This window comes from Perognathus longimembris, chromosome 28 (assembly GCF_023159225.1).
Source record: "Perognathus longimembris pacificus isolate PPM17 chromosome 28, ASM2315922v1, whole genome shotgun sequence".
In the NCBI taxonomy this organism is placed as follows: domain Eukaryota; kingdom Metazoa; phylum Chordata; class Mammalia; order Rodentia; family Heteromyidae; genus Perognathus; species Perognathus longimembris.
This window is the reverse complement of record NC_063188.1, coordinates 85,540,257-85,546,615: the sequence shown is the minus strand read 5'-3', so window position 1 is coordinate 85,546,615 and position 6,359 is coordinate 85,540,257.

Below are 6,359 nucleotides of genomic sequence, written 5' to 3'. Positions count from 1 at the left end.
AGTAAGGATAAAAGAAAACATTGATTAGAGTTCATCAAAATTAACAACTGAAATGATTAAAGAAGGATTAGAGTGTTCTTCCCACAGTGGCTGTTTTCCAAATGCCTTTGATTCAAAATAGTCAAATGCCACAGTGGCATATATTGAGGTGGCATGTTCTGAACTCCTTCAATAGACTAGAATAAGCAATGAATTACTAAAATGTGCAACAAGAATAGACTAGGTAATATATTACTAAAATATGCAACAACAATGAAGAATCTCAAAACCATAATGTTGAGTGCAAGTAGCCTTATGCAAAAGACCACATACTATACATTTGCATTTATATAAAATTCCAGAGTGAGCAAAACTAACATATGCTGGAAAAAAATCAACAATGATTACCTCTAATAGATGAGACTCTAATCGATTGCCTCTAATGGATAAGGACTGAGAACGAGCATGAGGAAAATCTCATGAGTGATGGAAGTGTTCTGTATCTATTTTCTTTCTTTCTTTCTTTTTTTAAGTGTCCATACTGGAACATAAAATCAAGGCCTTACATTCTCCTTTAGCTTTCTCATTACAGGCTGGCCTTCTATCACTTGAGACACATCTCCATTTCCAGCTTTTTGCTGGCTAGTTAGAATTCTGCCAGGATTGGCTTAAAACCTCGATCCTCTGGTATCAGCCTCCTGTGTAATGAGGATTACAGGCATGAGCCACCAGCCCCTGGCTTAAATGTTCTGTTTTCCTAGAGGTTTGGATCACAAGGCAGTTGTCAAAATCTTGTGAATGTGCTCTTAAAATTTGTATCTCTTGTTATAACTAAAGTTTGTATCAAAGAAAAACCCTGTAAACAAATATTCAACCATAGTTAATTATTTACCTGCTGAAGTATTCAAGGAGGTGAGGACTAATGGCTATAATTTACTTTAAAATTCAATAAAAATAAGATAGATGAATGGATGGAGAGATAGATAAGTAGATCTTTGATTTAAAAAAACAAGCATAGCAAAATGTTAATGGTAAAGATAAATAATTTGTGACTGTCTACCATATAAACTTCAATTTTACTGTATGTTTACAATTAAATGACAATTTGTATAATGAAATATTGAGAAAAATATTAAAAGAACCTCAGGAAAATATGTTGCAATAAATAAAGTCCTAGGCGGGCACCAATGGCTCACCCCTGTAATCCTTGCTATTCAGGGAGCTGAGATCTGAGGATGGTGGAGCTGTGGCTCAAGTGATAGCCTTGAGCACAGAGGGTCAAGGACAGTGCCCAGGCCTTCAGTTCAAGCTCCAGGACCATAAATGAATGAATGAGTAAAAGTCCCGCCAGTATCTCGTGCCTATAATCCCAACTACTTGGGACGCTGAAATCAGGAGAATTTGAGTTCAAGGCCAGCCTAGACAGAAAAGTTCTGGAGACTCCTTTCTAAAGTAATAGCTGGGGGCTGGGGATATGGCCTAGTGGCGAGAGTGCTTGCCTTGTATACATGAGGCCCTGGTTTCAATTCCCCAGCACCACATATACAGAAAGCGGCCAGAAGTGGCGCTGTGGCTCAAGTGGCAGAGTGCTAGCCTTGAGCAAAAAGAAGCCAGGGACAGTGCTCAGGCCCTGAGTCCAAGCCCCAGGACTGACAAAAAAAATAAATAAATAAATAAATAAATAAAGTAATAAAGTAATAAAGTGATAGCTGGGTCTTCCGTTATACTGTAGGTCTGCTGGGTGCTGTTGAAATGGGCAAGTTCATGAAACCCGGGAAATTGGTGCTGGTCCTGGCCGGATGCTACTCCAGACGCAAAGCCGTCTTCGTGAAGAACATCGATGATGGCACCTCAGATCGCCTCTACAACCATGCTTTGGTGGCTGGAATTGATCGCTATCCCCGAAAAGTGACAGCTAACATGGGCAAGAGGAAGATCGCCAAGAGATCCAAGATCAAGTCCTTTGTAAAGGTTTATAACTACAATCACCTTATGCCTACAAGGTATTCTGTGGATATCCCCTTGGACAAAACTGTGGTCAACAAGGATGTCTTCAGAGACCCAACTCTTAAACGCAAGGCCCGACGGGAGGCCAAGGTCATGTTTGAAGAGAGTTCTTCCAGAAGCTTTGATTTTAGATGTTTTTTGTTTCCATCATTAAAAATAGGGGGGAAAAATAAAGTAATAGGTGGGTGTGGTGGTAAAACCTGTTATTCCAGGTATGATGGAAAGGCTAAGATAAGTGGATCAAGGTCCACCACAACTTAAAAATAACTAGCACACACATAAAAAAGGGCAGGAGACATGGCTCAACTGGTAGATTGCCTGCAGTGTAAGTTCAACCCCAGAACTGCCAAATAAATTAAATTAATAAATAAAATCTCTCTTTTTCCACCCACGTCAACCTTTTTGGAAGTAACTACTTTGAACAGTTTGGTAGATTTCATTCCAAATTCTTTTTTTTTTTCTATAGATATGCATTCACTGAAATACATAGGAATCCTTTAAAAGCATGAGATTATACTATTCACATGCTGACTAACTTGCTTTATTCACTGAATATGTTGTCTTGGTGATGCTTCCATTTCAGCACATATACACTGGCTTTTGGGGTGGGGGGGGCGGTCCTGGGACTTTAACTCAGAGACTATGCACTGTCCCTGAGCCTCTTTGTGCTCAAGGCTAGTGCCCTACCACCTGAACTGCAATCCTTGGATCACAGCCTCCTGATTAGCTAGGATTACAGGTTTGAGCCCCCAGAGCCTGGCCAGCTTCTATTTTTTTTTTTTTTTTTTTTTAGTGCTGCATACTACTCTATGTGATGGGCATACTTCTCCATTCCCCAATAAAAATGTGGCTGCTTAAACATTTTAGCTAACAGGCCAAGTTTACCTAGGAAGACTTTTTTTAAGTATTAATACCTAATCTCCCACACTATGACCAATACTGGGCATACGATTTCATTTTTGCTCACCTGGTAGGTAAAAAATGTTTTGCATTTTCCTGAAAGTTGGTGAGGTTCAGATTTCTCTTCATATCTTCTTGGCCATATATAATTTTTTTTCTTTTTCTAAACTGCCTTTTCCATTTCCTTTGGCTTCTTTCTTTCTGAATTTTTTTTTCTTACTATCTGTATGTTCTGTTTTGTTTTGTTTTGTTTTGTTTTGTTTGGCCAGTCCTGGAGCTTGGACTCAGGGCCTGAGCACTGTCCCTGGCTTCTTTTTGCTCAAGGCTAGCACTCTGCCACTTGAGCCACAGCGCCACTTCTGGCCATTTTCTATATATGTGGTGCTGGGGAATCGAACCCAGGGCTTCATGTATACGAGACTAACACTCTTGCCACTAGGCCATATTCCCAGCTCCTAGTCCCTTCTTTTTAAATTTTTTTTTTTTTTGGCCAGTCCTGGGGCTTGGACTCAGGGCCTGAGCACTGTCCCTGGCTTCTTTTTGCTCAAGGCTAGCACTCTGCCACTTGAGCCACAGCGCCACTTCTGGCCATTTTCTGTATATGTATTGGTGCTGGGGAATTGAACCCAGGGCCTCATGTATACGAGGCAAGCACTCTTGCCACTAGGCCATATCCCCAGCCCTATCTGTATGTTCTGTACACAATCCTTTGCCAGTTATAGCATGTTGAAAATACAATAAATGGTCTCTAGTTTATGGTTTATAGTTTTGCTTTATAATATGCTTTGATTAATATAATTTTAACTGAAACATGTTCAAATATATAAGCTATTCTATATGGCTTACACTTTTATGTTTTAAGGCCTTTTTCATTATGACAAGATCATAAAAATATTCCACATTATCTGCTAAAATGTTCCCCAGATGTTTTTCTGCACAGATATAAGAAGAAAATATAACATCCTATAAAGCAGACTGCTTTATAACCTGTTGTTTTGTCATATAAGGATACATTTTGAACATCTTTTCATTTGAATAAATGTATCAGTAGTGTTGTGGGTGGGGTTTCCCAGGAAACAGACTCTGAGACAGAGATTTGTGTGCAGGAAGCTTATCAGGGAGTGCTTTCAGGATCAACACCAATGGGGGAAGGGAGTAGAATAGGATTAGACAAGAGTTAGGCAGAGAAGTGGGAGCCACAATGGCTCCAGCTTTGTGGTTTAGACGGCAAGCTTGGCCTGAACTGGAGAAAGGAGGTTGGCTGTTTGTTGTGGAATGTGAATTGTCCCTAGGAAGAGGTGGAGTTCTCCTTATGCAGGGCAACTGACTTCAGCTGAATTTAATTCCTAGAGCTAGTCCAGGTAGCATGTGCCCAGAACCCTCTCATAGCTGTGAGTTCTAAAGGGAGGGAGAATCTAAGCAATTCTTCACAAAGCCCACTAAATGAGAGACTCTGTTGCTTCCAAAAAGCAGAAACCCAGATCAGCCCTTGCTTAAGAAATAAGCATTGCCACCATCAATGACTCATGCCTGTAATCCTAGCTACTCGGGAAGCTGAGATCTTGGGATCATGGTCCAAAGCCTGCCAAGACAGGAAAGTCCATGAGACTCTTACTTCCAATTAACCTGCAAAAAAGCCAGGAGTAGAGCTGTGGCTCAAGTGGTAGAGTGCTAGCCTTGAGCAAAAAAGCTAAGACACAGTGCTCAGAACTGAGTTCAAGCTCCAGTACCTGGTGCACAGGCATGTGTGTGTGCGCACGCGCATACACACACAAAGAGAGAGAGACACACACACACACACACACACAATAGGAGTTGATCTTACTTACCTGGTCTTCACCGTAATTGTTGGCCTCAACTACCATTTGTCCTTTTCATGAAGAAAGCCGAAACTTTTAGGGAAGTCCTCAGGAGAATTCTTACAACTTATTGACCATAATTAGAATGTCTACCCCTAAGGTCAGGAAAAGCTGGGAAAGTAAGATCAGGGTTATTTTGATTTTGTGCCTGCAGCAGTGAACATTGCTTGTATAAAAATCCTTAGCCTAGAAGAACATAAAAGAATTTAGACACACAATTACTAGGGTCTGCCACAAAACAGACTTCTACAAAATCATTTTGAAAACTCACATATGATTTTACTGAATGTCTCCGTATGGCTGGATATTTGGTTCTCTCCAATGTTCTGCTGTTGTTCGCTATAATATAATAAACACCTTAATATTTTTTCTCCTAATACTTCCTATGATTTCTTTAGGATGAAATGCTAAAGATATCATTATTGAGGCAGAGAAAATATACTTTGTGGCGCAGACTGCTAAGCAGTACCTTAGAAAGGAGCTATAAATTTATGTTTTCCCAGGCCAGTGAATGTACAGGCTTATTTTCCCTACATGATTTTACTGATATTGGATTTAAATATTTTGTTTTGATCAATTTTGTAGTCTTTAAAAAGTGTCCTGTTTTAGCCTAGCATGTGATTCATGTCTGTAATCTCAGCTACTCAGGAGATGGAAGCAGGAGGACTGTGACTTCAAGGCCATCTCCAGCAATATTAGCAAGAATATCTGTAAAATAAATAAATAAAATTGAAAAAATAAAATAAATAAAAATGAAGAGCTGCAGATGCCCCTTCGTGCACGAATGGATGAAGAAAATGTGGTATATATACACAATGAAATTTTACTCATCCATTAGAAAGAATGATATTGTACAATTTGTAAGGAAATGGAAAGACCTAGAAAACAATTATGTTAAGTGAATTAAGTCAGGCCCCAAGAGACAAAGGATGCATGTTTTTTCCTTGTATGTGGAAGCTAGATTAAGTTTATAAACTTAAAAGTAAATGCCTTGAGTAGTAGACACATACATATGTTATTACTGAAGTATGGTAGATTCAAGGGAGAATTCAAATAGTGTAATTTCTTAGAAACGCAAAGTCACCAGGATGGTACCAAAGTCACCAAAAATGGTATGGTAGGGTCAAGGGGAAAGGGATAGATTAATGAAGAGAAGAGGAGAAGAATGCAGTCACGAATCCAATGCAGATCCTACAAAATTAGGAGGAGTGAGGAAAGAGGTGGGTAGGGGAGGAATGGATGAGGATGATGATGAAAGGGGTGACATTGGTCAAAATGCCTCATATTCATAAACTGCTTTCTTAACTGGCAACTCCGTTGTACAACTACTTAAAGATAATAAAAATAATAAATTAAAAAATGAAAGGTCCGGAGGACATAGCTCATGTGGTAGAACACAGGCCCTGGGTTCAATATCCAGTACCACTAAAGAAAAAAATCCTTGTTTTAATTCTCATCTTAGATTGCTTGGTCATATTTGCTATTTCAGGCACAATAGTTCAATGACTGTGCTTTGGGGAAAGCTTTTGTCTGGATTGCAATCTTGTGTTGTAAGGGTTCATTCCAACAAGCCTGTTGTTTTGCTGATCAAGGCATGAAAAGTACTAATTAACA